This window comes from Berghia stephanieae, chromosome 11 (assembly GCF_034508935.2).
Source record: "Berghia stephanieae isolate SIO BIC M18660-M18661 chromosome 11, UCSD_Bste_1.3, whole genome shotgun sequence".
In the NCBI taxonomy this organism is placed as follows: domain Eukaryota; kingdom Metazoa; phylum Mollusca; class Gastropoda; order Nudibranchia; family Aeolidiidae; genus Berghia; species Berghia stephanieae.
The window spans coordinates 6,165,777-6,179,351 of NC_088370.1; the positions used below are offsets into that span (position 1 = coordinate 6,165,777).

General features: G+C 40.8%; 1 non-coding gene across 1 annotated transcript; it reads left to right on the plus strand.

Moving 5' to 3' along the window:
• The first annotated feature begins 12,496 nt into the window (after positions 1-12,496).
• LOC144957416 (5S ribosomal RNA) lies at positions 12,497-12,615 on the plus strand. Its single transcript, XR_013642161.1, has one exon. It is a non-coding gene; the product is annotated as a 5S ribosomal RNA (ribosomal RNA).
• Positions 12,616-13,575: the final 960 nt, after the last annotated feature.

Below are 13,575 nucleotides of genomic sequence, written 5' to 3' on the forward strand. Positions count from 1 at the left end.
TTTTCCCTTTACATCATCTCTGGGAAATATTATACTGTAATGGTTTGTAAACATTTGAGTGTGTTCCTCTTCGTGGGATTGTGTGCTTATGTATGGAGACTTTTAGGTGATCTCAAACTAATTTCCTGGGTGGGGTTCCTGACCTCCCATTGTGGGCAGAGAGGCACTACTTACTGTGTCGTCTATCCCCCTATATCTGTTTTCCAAATTGCTTCCTGTCTTTGTCTTGGAATGAGATTACTAAGTTTAGTCCTGGGCCTGGCTGGGAGTGAGGGAAACAGTCAAATGTATAGTTATAGTTTTGGGAGATATATTTTTTCCTTGTAAATCATCTCTGTTATGAATTATTTTTAATTTTTAACATGATTTGTAAAGGTTTGAGAGCTTGTGCTGGTGTCTATGTGAGACTTTTAAAACTTTTAGGTGATCTCAAACAATAGAACCCATTTCCCTTTGTCTATACGGTACTTATAATTCTTGGGTGCTTTAATTGTAATTCTAGAACTTATTACTATCCCCATTTTCTTCCTTTTCACTGGCTCTGATATGACCTAAATGTGTTGCAAGTGCCGTAAAACCCTTAAAAACAAAATACAAACTAATTTCACCAATAGTGTGCTATTGGAATCCACATCTGTTCCTTATTCTCATCTGCATTTTTTGCCAAATTGGGACCTAAAATTTGCCCAAAAAAAGACCAAAATTTGCCGAGGAGAACAAATTTATTACATTTAAGGAGGCTACATTATGAATAGCGTTGACAAAGATTTTAAAGGATCATTATCCGTAGAGAGTAGCTTCCCTTGGTTTGGGCCCAGGCAAAGCTGAAACATTTCTCAAGTTCGCACTTTTTTTTTTCGTTATTTTGTTTTCGCTTCTTTTTTTTTTTCCCAAAATTTGCCACGATTTGCCAATTTTGGGAAATTTGCGGATCACCGCGGCCGCAAAAAATGCAGATGACAGCTTATTTAAACCATTTCCTCTTTGTCTCACTTTTTCAATTTTGTAAATCTATATTTTTTTACTGTCTATTCCATTTTCTTTTTTACTGGCACTGAAATGACCTAAATGTGTCGAAGCTAATGAAAACTTAGAATTATGTAAACATAATTGAGTGTTTCGATTTGTCTGATACTCCAAGTACGGTATATTACAAGGGAAGTAACTGGTAATATATAAATTACAAATAGGATTTTCGTGATTGTTGCCCTTTGATCGCGAATTGCTTTATTTGGTTTTGCCACATTGTCTGATGTACGGTAATTTATTGGTCAGTGTCGAGCTGTATGTTTAAAAAGGCTATGGCTTTACACTGCACCCAAAAATGATGCCACAATACAGGACTCGGACCACCTAAAGAAAGAGTATAGTGAGCTAATACTAATACAATGACATTATTAATTTGACAGATGGGACCATTATTGTAATTTTTACCTTTTGGTTGTCTTGTACTTATGTTTTTATTTATTTATTTAACGCGTTATTGACAATACGTGTGTTGTAAGATTATTGTTACAAATATATTATGTAGTGTAATTATGCCAATGCAAAGCACCTAGAGCACATTGTCATGGTTATGCTCTATAATTATTATTAATATTACACAATTACAATCATTATTATTATTATTATCATCATTTATTATTATTATATCATGATGTCCCCGTGGAATTATGCCATTTTTTGGGCAAAATTATGCCAAAAAAAAGGGTAAATTATGCCGTAAAATCGACATTATACCATAAATTATGCCAAAAATCCGACATTTATGCATGTTCTTGCGTGCCTTTGTAACCCCCAAAACCTAATTTTCACAATAAATATGAATTCTTATATTAAAAGCTACATTAAGTCGTTTCGTTTCATTAAAAACAACTAAAAAGCAGAAATATATACCAGACTACTTGACAATGTAGAAAGAAGTAGGTACACTATTTTAAAGAACATTGATTTTAAACCCTTAGCATGCTACACAAACCTCTGTGGCAGAGTAGCGAGTTAAGATTGGGTTAATTTAAAAAATGTCACCTAAAATAGCTAACGTTTACATGGTCAAATGATTAGGGAAAATCAAGATACACATGAATGACAATGATAAATAAAAAGAAACTAAATTCCATCGGATGCCGTTGCGGCCGCATTTTCCTGGAGGGACAGATTATGATATATCATTATTATTGACGTCATTTTGAGTGTATGAGCGTAGCCTTCTTTAACATATAGCCTGACACTAATACTGACCAGACGAGCACTATAATATAGCGCAAAATCCTCAAACGAGCTCAAATAGGGCTCCCAAACCAACAGCAACACTTAACATGTAGGATGAAACATGACTTATACCTTGAACCTTTATATAGCACAATATCCACTAAACGTGCTGTGCCTGTCTGTCACCTGCATTATTTGCGGCCGCAAATATCCCAAAAATTTGCAAGATTTTTGTAAAAAAAAAAGGGGGAAAACTAAATAATGAAAAAAAGGTGCGAAACTTTTCTGGAAGTCTGTGGCAGATATTGTTTCAGCTCTCGCTACCTTAGCATCCCGGTAAGCTTTCTCAACATGCCCATTAGCTGATGCTGAACGAAGTTTTACTTTTATATGGTAATCTTGTTTTGTCTTCTAGAAGTAGAAGGCGTAGACTCACAGAAGGTCCTTTTGGCAATTTTCTTAGCAAATTGTGGGGGCAATTTTTAGGCCCCAACTTGGCAAAAAAAATGCAGATGACAAGCCTGTTAAGTACGAGGGCTCTTTCAGAAATAACCGAAAAATGCCCATTGCTCAGCAACCAGTGGAGATTTTTTAATTCTGTAAACGACATGATATTCCTTATTTCCTTACGGATATTCCCAGAAATTATGAAGTGCATCATTTTGCACAATGAATTTCTAGACGATTTTAAAGATGGCGGCCCACCTTGAAACTTGGTCAAAGAAGGAAATCAGAGTTGTCATACGTTTTTTGAACGCGAAAAGTCTGAATCCTACCGAAATTCATAAAGAACTTCAGAGTGTATATGGTGAGCATGTTATAAGCCGTACACAAGTCTATCACTGGTGTAATTTGTTTGAAGCCGGCCATTCCGACTTGACAGACAGGGAAGGGAGAGGGCGTTCGATAACTGCGACGTCAGAAGACAATGGGAAGCGATTTGATGAGCTTATTCGTCAAGACAGGAGGTTGAAACTTCATGAAATCGCAAGCAGTCTTGAAATTTCGGAAACTTCTGCCCATAGAATTGTATTTGATGAACTTGGCTATAGAAAAGTCAGCGCAAGATGGGTTCCTAAGCAATTGACAGACAATCATAAAGAACAAAGATTGGACATCTGCAGGGAACTTTTGAGAAGAAGCAAGAGCTCACGCAGGGTTCACGGGCATACTGCCAACGCCGGCGGAGACTTTCTAGGGTACGATGTGACTTTTCTTGACAGCATAGTCACCGGTGATGAGACTTGGTTGCACCATTGCACCCCAGAAACAAAGCAAGATTCGATGACATGGAAACATCCATCCTCACCTGTCGCGAAGAAATTCAAAGTCATGCGGTCAGCAAAGAAAATAATGGGAACTGTTTTCTGGGACAGTCGTGGTGTTATTCTGTTCGAAACCTTACAACCTGGAGAAACAATGAATGCTGCAAGGTACTGCCAAACTCTTGACAAGCTTAGGGAGGCCATTCGCAGAAAGCGCCCAGGGCAGTTGACCAACGGGGTCATTTTGCAACACGACAACGCTACACCCCACACAGCACGAGTGACGCAAGGTTGGCTAGAGAAATATGGATGGGAGATTTTGCCACACCCACCACACAGTCTAGACCTCGCACCATATGATTATCACCTCTTTGGGCCACTGAAACGTGAGTTGGCAGGAAAGCGCTTTGATGTCGATGAAGAGCTTGTTGACCATGTGCGGAAATGGCTACAAAACCTTGACGGAAATTTCTTCCGAGAGGGTATCTATTCCATAGTGCGGCGTTGGCAGAAGTGTGTCGACAGACTTGGCTGTTACGTAGAGAAATAAAGGACGAGTCAAGGTATGAACACGTGCAAGAATTTTGTTGATAGCATAAAAAACGCGGATTTTACAGGCATTTTTCAGTTAATTATGAAAGAGCCCTCGTATACTGAAATTTTTTTATTTTTTTTGTACGACAGAGACAACGCTGTTAATGACCAAGTACTTATTTTACACCTGTGTACAGTGAGAAAATTTGAGTAAAGAGCATTCCAAGGACTCAATAATGCGCCGCTCAGAGAGGAACTTGTACTTACCCAGGACCTTTCGATCCAAAGGCGAATGTTATATTACAAAACCACATCGCCGCATAGGACTTATGTTTTTATGTAAATTGTCACTTGTAAAACTAAGGTAGTAATGAAAATGTTGTTCCTTGAAGCTCGAAGAAAAAAATTACGATGAGGATTGAATTGTAAGTTCCAATTTATTAGACAAAGACAGATACAGTGGACGTTTCAGGTTTCCCCTTTATCAACAAAACAGAATGAATGAAACACTACAAACAAATGAGATAAAAATAAAAGGTCCTCAGTTGAGTAAATAACTAAATGGGTTTATTTTTAGAGGCATTTAGAACATGAACATTATGCTGTAGAAATTTCACCTGTGGTACCCCTACATCTTCATCATTTGAAATGACATACTTAATCAATGCATCAAGCCCACTCCCAACACTTCACTTGCTTGTCATGGGAAATCGAGTTTGAATAATTCTTTATTTTTCTGACACCCTTGTAGCATTCAAATGATAAAGCCAGAGAACCTGAGGAAGATAAAAGATTTAAAAACATGAAAAATCACAAATCAGACCATCTCTACGTATACTACAGAAAGTGTACAGCCCTCTTGCCTTATTAAATCCAACAACAACTCCTGCAGGATGGCCAAGAAGTGAGTTAGAAAATAGTTCATGAAAGTCCTTTGCATCAAGAAAATCTCTTGCATGAATAGAGTTATACACCTATCACAGGTCAAGCTGACCTGGTGAGCGGTAGCCGTGGCTGAGTACAATATGCATTCATTTCAAAACTCCACTGAGTTGCCCATTTAAGCTTTAGAATTATTACACATTTTGAACGAAAAAAAAAAAAATGTTCTATGTAATCAGTAGATTGTAAGATTAGCCAGACCTTTGCCTTTACCTTTACGCTCAACTAAACTGAACACACATCTCAATCAAAGCAGAAAAGACAACTTGGCGGTCGCAAAATTTCAGAGAGCTAACTACCAACTAAAAATGTCAAGACTTTCTACCCCTTCCAAGAAATACCATATTTAGGAAAGTACAGAGAAAGGAGAAAGAAGTCAAATAGTTTGGTTTCTGATTATTTGAAGTCAGGTAGAACGTAACCTGCAACAAATTCTTTACATTACATTGAACTAACAGAGTGGTTATCAAAGAGGGGTATGGCATTGGGACAGTAAGGAATAAGAACTTCTTACCTCCATCTTTTAAAAATGGAAAAAGACTTCAAGAAATACAATAGCAATTTTTCTTTCTCTGAAAATGAAAAAGGAAGCTTTAACTTTAATGCACACAAGTCAAACAAATAAAGCCATCTTGTTGTACATTGCTTCAGACGTGGATGACACAGACTAAAATGGGAAGCCTGAAATTATTATTACAAAAGACAAAAATTGGAGAAGACACGTTTGATTATATTTAACAAAGCTAAAATTCTAAAAGGAAAACTCAAAGATAGCATTAGTCTTCTTTTATAACACACTCAGCGATTGCAACACACATTTATGTACAGAGTTGTCTTCAATGACGACAGAAACACTTTCACTGACAGAGGTATAGTCAACGAGTCATTGGCCAGAGAGGTAGTCATTGACACAGGATGGGTAGAATGAGAATTGTCAAATCGCAGATCAGAATCTGGATGCCATTTGATATATTGAACTCGGAATGGAAACTGACAAGCTCAGACAAGTGGCAACGGCAGAGGTGAAAAAATGAAAGGAATATAAGGAAGTTATCCACAGTGCCCAAGAAAGACACAAAAGTAAGGAAAGTCTTGCTACAATTGTGGAGTATTAATCTGTACACAGCACAACCAGCTGGTTTGTATTCATTGTTAAAAATAAATACAGATCACCATCTCCTGAAATAAAACTGATAATTCTATGTTCAAATTCAAAAATATGAATAAACCATTCGATAAATACAGAATGTCAACAATAAAATTAATGTTTTATTGATTTCATTCATTGATATATCATTGTCCTTACCATTGGTATTGGCATGTAGTACTATCTACATATTCACAGGCTGCGGAAGTCCCCCCGGCAACGGCGATACCGGTCCCAGCGACCAGCTTGTCCCTGGTTCTGGTTTCTCTCTTCTTCCTTTGCTGGGGGGCAGATCGCGGCTCCGTTTGGGTCAGGGTGCTGGCTCTTGTGACCCGGCGGGGCAAGCGGGACCAGCGGGACCGTCTCGTGCGATCTCAGGATCTCTCTTTCTGGCTAGAGGCAATGGGATCTTCTCCCAAGTCTCGTGATGGGAGGTGTCCGGGACCGTCTTGGAACATTTCTCCAGGACTGCTTGCGGTGGTAGACCACGCCCTCCGGGTTGTGCCCCGGACAAAATTGCCTGCTGGCAACCCTCTGCATTTCCTCACAGAACCTTACAATGTCCCGGAAGAGGGTGATGTCGTCGGAGAATGAAGGCATCTGCAGAGATTAAAGAAACAAAGTTAGTGAGAACAGGATGGGCAAATGAAGTAAAAGTAAATAAATAAAAAATGTTAAAAGTCTGTCAAACTTCTCGAGTCACCAGGAATTGTGTCAACGTGTTGAAGTTGAAAATTAAGAATTTTTTGCCAGGGAAGTACAAAAAAAATAATAGTAAATAAATAAAAATTTTAAAAAGAAAATATTATGCCTAGAAATTAGAACCCCAAACTCACCCCACCCCAGTTACGCTGTACTAAAACAGCCGACCAACTCACCTTCTCATGCTCTGCCAAACAGTTTGGCCTGTATAATCTCTTCCGGTGGACTGAATGCACAGCTGTGTATTCAGTCTAAAAAATAAAAGTTGATCGACATGGTTGTGCTTCTGGTTGCTTCGCCTGGTGGAGAGCAGTTCCCCTGCCTTTGAAAACAGGCGTTCCGCTGGCACGGATGTTGCAGATATTCCTAGGAATTGCTTAGCAATGTTGCTGAAATGAAGCATTACATCCTTGTTTGCCTCCCACCACGCCAGCAGGTCCACATGTCTTTGCAGCATTGGACTCTCTGCATATCTCCGGATCTCCATCTCTGGTCCGCAGATTTTAGTCGTGGCACGCTTTATCAGTTCAGCAACGTTCTTTTTTTGGCAGAGACACCCCAATGTCTGAAAAAAAATTTAAAAAAAAAAAAATTTTAAAAATGAAAAAAGTATGGAAAAGAACACAACAGAAACCAGTGGGAGAGGAAATAGGAAGAAGACAATAGAGGTGGATTGGACACACGCTTAGAAAGAATGACTCAACTATAATAAAGAAAGTATTGGACTGGAACCCTCAGGGCAGAAGATCAAGGGGAAGGCCACGAGGAACATGAAGAAGAATTAAAGAAGCTGATATACAGAGAAGTGGTAAGACCTGGAATGAGATAAAAGGGTTGGCTCAGGATAGAGAAGGATGGAAACTGTTTGTCTGTGGCCTATACCCTGACCCAGGGTGAAAAAGGCAATGACGATGATGATGACGCTTTATCAGTTCAGCAACGTGCGCGTCATGGGCGTCCTATATTGACTTCTTTTTTGGCGGAGGCACCCCAATGTCTGATGCTGAGTCCGTTGTATCGGTGTTGCAGCTGGTGACGAAAAGATCATCTCTCTTCTTGGCATATTCACGGACCAACGTGTCTCTGATCCTGTCTTCGGCCCTATATAATGCATTCCAATCCGCAAAGTGTATGGTGTTGAATCGCGGATTGAGATACGTCGCTGCACTGGCCATGAAGCTGCTCTCGAGATCTGAAAATCTTCTCCTCAACTGTTGCTGCAACTCCAAACCCAATACAATAGTTGATTCAGAGCATTGGGATGACAGGGATCTGTGGAGGAGCTTGACGAAGGGTATCATCTTCGATAGGGTCACCTTCTTTTCATTCGACATTTCCTCAGTGACGAGCTGAAAAGGTTCCAGAGCTTCTAGGGCCTCCTCCATCAATTCCACTCCATCCATGGTCAGGGACACACATGTCGCTCTTACCAAGGAGACACAACGTTGTGGTAATAGATTCGTGCTGCTCACAGTACCTCCTCATCATGGAGGCTGTGGAGTTCCAACGCGTCTCCACATCTTGAATCAATTTTGTTGTTGTGTCTCCTTGGGTTTTTTTTTGGGGTGTCTTGGAGCCTATCCGATTGCTTTGACGGAGTGGTGAAAATAGCTGACGATGTCCTTCACCTTTCTCACCTGGTTGACATCGTCCGCCTTTATGATAGATAGGCAAATGAATATCAGTCTGTATAAGTAAAGTATGAAGTTGAATTTTGTTCCGTAATAAAATCTACATTGTCATAATAAACTTATATCTATAATTAATTGAGCAATGCAATCATATTAGTTAGAGAGAGAGAGAGAGAGAGAGAGAGAGAGAGAGAGAGAGAGAGAGAGAGAGAGAGAGAGAGAGAGAGAGAGAGAGAGAGAGAGAGAGAGTTAGAGAGAGAAGTTATACTCAATGTTAAATAACTCACTAACTTCAAGAAAGAAATATTACCTGGACAACCAAATTGAGAGAATGAGCAAAACAGCGGACACTCCTCAGTCTCAACTCTTGACTTGATTTACTGCTGCAATCATGTTAGAGGCATCGGCATTGTCTGTCACAACTGCTTGAACCTGTGGATGACTGATTGGGAAACGGGAATAAATAAATAGATAGAAAACAAACGCATCATCAAATCTAAACTGCTGTTGACGGTAGGCGGTAAGTTTTTGTTTATTTTCTTTTTCTATCTAAATGAATGATTGGAACTTTCACGGGAATAAATAAATGGTGGCGTTTTTATACACCTCCGTTGGAGGTGTACCTACAAAAACGCAGTTTTTATGCACCTCCGTTGGCGGTGATGGTAAAGTTGTTGCTGCATACGTTCATGAGGTTTAAATAGTTTTAGATTGTAGTTTAGCACGCTGCTTAGTGATTACCGATGTACAATGATAATAAATTAAAGAATAATAACAATAATTTAAAAAATCAAAAGTAAAAAGAAACATGGCACACAAATACTGATCTCAAATAAATAAATAATTTTAAAAAATTAAAATCGAAGTTTTTTAAAAACATGATAAAAAGTTTTTGAAAAAAAAAAAGAAAGAAAAAAAAGCAAACAAAAACAAAGTAAATCAAAAAAAAAAAAAAGTCAACATTGCGAATCGAACCCGGTACTTTCAAGGTTGGAGTCTGACAGCTTGTCCACTGCGCTACGGAGCCACCTGACTGTTCATCACATTTAATAAGGTCTTTCTAAAACATTATTTTACCTTCAATGTAACTTCTATTTTCTGGTTTTATATTTCGATATTTTTAAATTATTAATATTTTTATATAAATTTATTAACAAAAACATCCTAGAGATGTCACAATATAACGTTCGCCATGTCCAAAACAGCAGACCCAGTCCCAGGACACAGCCGATAGACTACTTCAGTCTCTGGCAGAGGGAAGGAAGCAACGGTGGCAGGAGACCGTGGAAAGTCTCGACTTTACACACTCCAGCCGCCACGCTTGGCGTTTGATAAAGAAATTGGACCCAGATCGGAATTTCGCGAAGGCTGCACCGGAATGCGAGGCAGACACAATTGCCAAGAATATTAAGAACCGTAGCAAGCGGGTCCCTAATCAGGCTTTTGAGCGCGGTGTCCGCAAGGCGTACCGTATGATTTTGGACTCACTACCTGCGGAGGAGTCGGACTGGACGGCCCCCTTCAGTCCCCGAGAAGTGGGTGCAGCCATTAGCGAAGTGAAGAACGGCAAAGCAGCAGGGATAGATGGTGTATATCCCGATATGGTGACGCATCTGGGCCCCAGGGCACGGGCCTGGCTAGCAGAGGCAATGTCTGACATCCTTGCAAAAGGAAAGCTTCCACAAGTGTGGAAGCATGCGAAGATAGTTGCCATCCTGAAGCCAGGGAAGCCGGCGAAGGAGGCAGACAGTTACAGACCCATATCGCTGCTGAGCTGTCTTTACAAATTGTTGGAGCGTGTCCTATTAAACCGATGGGGGCCGGTCCTAGACGCTGCCCTGCCACCTGAGCAGGCAGGCTTCAGGGAAGGGAGGTGCACCACGGAGCAGGTCATTGCCCTTACAGAGCATATTGAGCACGGGTTCGAGAGAAAACAGCAAACAGGTGCTGTGTTTTAGACCTATCAGCGGCGTACGATACGGTCTGGTGCGATGGGTTAATGCTCAAACTTGCAAAAATCATAAGGTGCAAAAAGACCTTGAAGTTGTTCTCTTCGATCTTAGGGGAAAGGCAATTCCACGTCGCGCTGGGAGACGTCACGAGCAAAGTAAGGAAATTGAAGAATAGGGTCCCTCAGGGGTCGGTACTTGCGCCAATGTTGTTTAACGTTTACATTAGCGACATGCCGAACACTTCCTCCCTGAGGCTGGGATACGCAGACGACTGGGCACTCGTTACTCAGAGTAAAGTGTGGACCCGTCTCGAGAGCGTACTCAGCGAGGACGTCACCAGACTCAAATCCTACTTTGACATGTGGTACCTGAAGATGAACACTTCAAAAACCGTGGCCACTGCATTTCACTTATGCAGTGGTTGGCACACCCGTAAACTGAATGTCCTAGTCGGGGACCAGCCACTCCCATATGAGCCGCGTCCAAAATATTTAGGGGTGACGTTGGATCGCAGCCTTACCTATCGGGTGCATCTCGAAGGGGTTGCCCGGAAGATAGAGAAACGCAACAGTCTTCTGAGGAAGCTGGCGGGATCGACTTGGGGCGCTAGCCAAGCGCTCCTGAGAACATCCGCCCTGGCACTATGCTATTCCACCGCGGAGTATTGCGCTCCAGTGTGGGGGTAGAAGCAGAAACGTTGAGAAGGTGGATGTAAAACTTCGCAAGTCGATGCACATAGTGTCGGGAACGCTAGCAACAACCCTAGAGAATGGGGCCCGATAATGGCAGCGATCCAGCCCCCCCCCCCCCCCCCATGTCCGGAGGGAGACCATTACGGGAAACTGGCTTAGTAAGATCAAAGAGAGAGGGAATGGGGATACCCCTCTCATGCGCATAATGAACGGTGCCCCCGTTTCGAGCCGAAATAAGTCCCGGCAACCCTTGTACGCAGAATCCCTGACTACGGACAGAGCTGCACATACGAGATGGAAGTCGGTTTGGACGAATTCAATCCCTCGTGGGGGCAGGGACCTACACTCCTCTAAGCTTGGTGAGAAGTTGCCAGGCTTTGATACCAGTAAGAGGAGACACTGGGTAGCTGCGAATCGGCTTCGGTCGAGGAGCTGCCTAACGGCCGGTGCGTTACATCAGTGGGGTCTAACTTCCTGTCCAATATGTCCAACACTGTGGACAAGAACCCGAACGGCAGAGCATCTAGTCGAAAGGTGTGTTGTGACGATGCTACCAGGCGGGTTCGCGACGGTGCATGAATGCGGACCGGACTTTGCTGATTGGGTCGATCGTCATAACATAATAGTGTGAACCATAAGAAGCTGCTGCCATGTCCAAATGCAGAAACACAATATCGCTAATGAAATTGGGTGGAATGCGCATGCGTGACGGAGGTGTATAAAAACGATCCGCCCTTAAGATACACCGTCAACGGAGGTGCATAAAAACACTACGTAAATAAATAGATAGAAAACAAACGCATCATCAAATCTAAACTGCGTTTGACGGTAGGCGCTAAGTTTGTTTTTCTTTTTTCTTTTTCTATATAAATGAATGATTGGAACTTTCACAAGGAGCTAAATGAATGTTGGTTCCACTGGCGCAGCTCTCTCTTGTGACTCCCGTGATTGTGATTGCCAGAACTCGGTATTCTGGCTGTAGGACTCCATGCCTAGGATGGGTCCAGATGGCCGGTGATCACGAAATTACTAAGTTAAAACTATTAAATGATTATAGTATTAAAAATAAAGTTTACCTTGAATTGGCCGATGGTGGTACGAGTATCAATGTATCAAAGTGAGAGAGTGGTCGAGACATGCCATTACAGTTTACAGAGAGAACGTAACCCTGCTTTTGCGCATGCGTCTTTTGTCCTCGCTTCCGGTGAAGTGTCTCATGCCGCCTTCATGCCATTTTAAATGTTGTCAGCCATGTGATAAATTCTAAGTTCACAAAGTTTGAAACCAGAGTTGCAACAGACGAATACAACACGCTATTTAAACTAAAAATAAATATTATACATTTCTAAACTATCTTCATCATATATAAATTAGCAATAGTGTTTTAATCTTATATTAACTTTTATTTTCGTTATTTGTTGTCTACGACCATACTACGTTGAAAATACCGGTTCTCGTCCGATCACCGAAGTCAAGTAACGTCAGGCGTGGTTAGTACTTAGATGGGTGACCGCTTGGGAACCCCACGTGTTGTAGACATTTTTTATTTTTTTATATATCTATTTTACAATTTATTACTTTTTTTTTCTTTTCTTTTTTTTTCTTTTTTTTTCTTTTTTGTTTTTTATTTGTTTGTTTTTTTATATTATTATTTAAATTTTGTTTTTTTTTAGTAGTTGTAGTAGTCATAATAATAGTAGTAGTAGCAGTAGTAGTAGTATAGTAGTGGTAGTAGAGTAGTAGTGTATTAGTAGTAGTAGAACCAAAGCTATATGTGCCTAAATGAGTCAGTAAAATTTAGAGAAAAATAAAGTGAGTAGATGTGACTCATATATAAGGGAACAACACAAAACAAACAACGTTTCGGCCCTTGGCCTTCGTCATGTGACAAAAAACACAAACACAAATATGTAAATTTACAAAATATCACATTTTGTCAAATGTGGAAGTCGAGTGTAGATGCAAGAAGAGGCGCGAGAAAAGGAAGGCGGGAGGAAAAAATAAAGGGAGAGAGAGAGAGAGAGAGAGAGAGAGAGAGAGAGAGAGAGAGAGAGAGAGAGAGAGAGAAGGGGGGGGGGGATGGACAGGATATGTATGTGTGTCTGTGTGCGTATGTGTGTGTGTGTGTGTGTGTGTGTGTGTGTGTGTGTGAGTGAGTGTGTAGAGTAAAAGTAACTGTAAAAAGGTCTTTAAAATGGGGTTGGGGGTGAGAGAGCGATTGATTGGATGATTTGTATATTATACCAAATATATAAATGAACAAAATGGAGGAATAGATAGATAGATAGATAGATAGATAGATAGATAGATAGATAGATAGATAGAGAGAGAGAGAGAGAGAGAGAGAGAGAGAGAGAGAGAGAGAGAGAGAGAGAGTGTGTGTGTGTAAGTTTCTGTGAGTGGTCGGTCTAAGACTGGTAGAAGGAGTTAGTGTCTAGGTATGTATTAAGGTCGAGATGAAGGCGGAGGGAAAGGTGAGAAAGAATATTAGTAATTTTA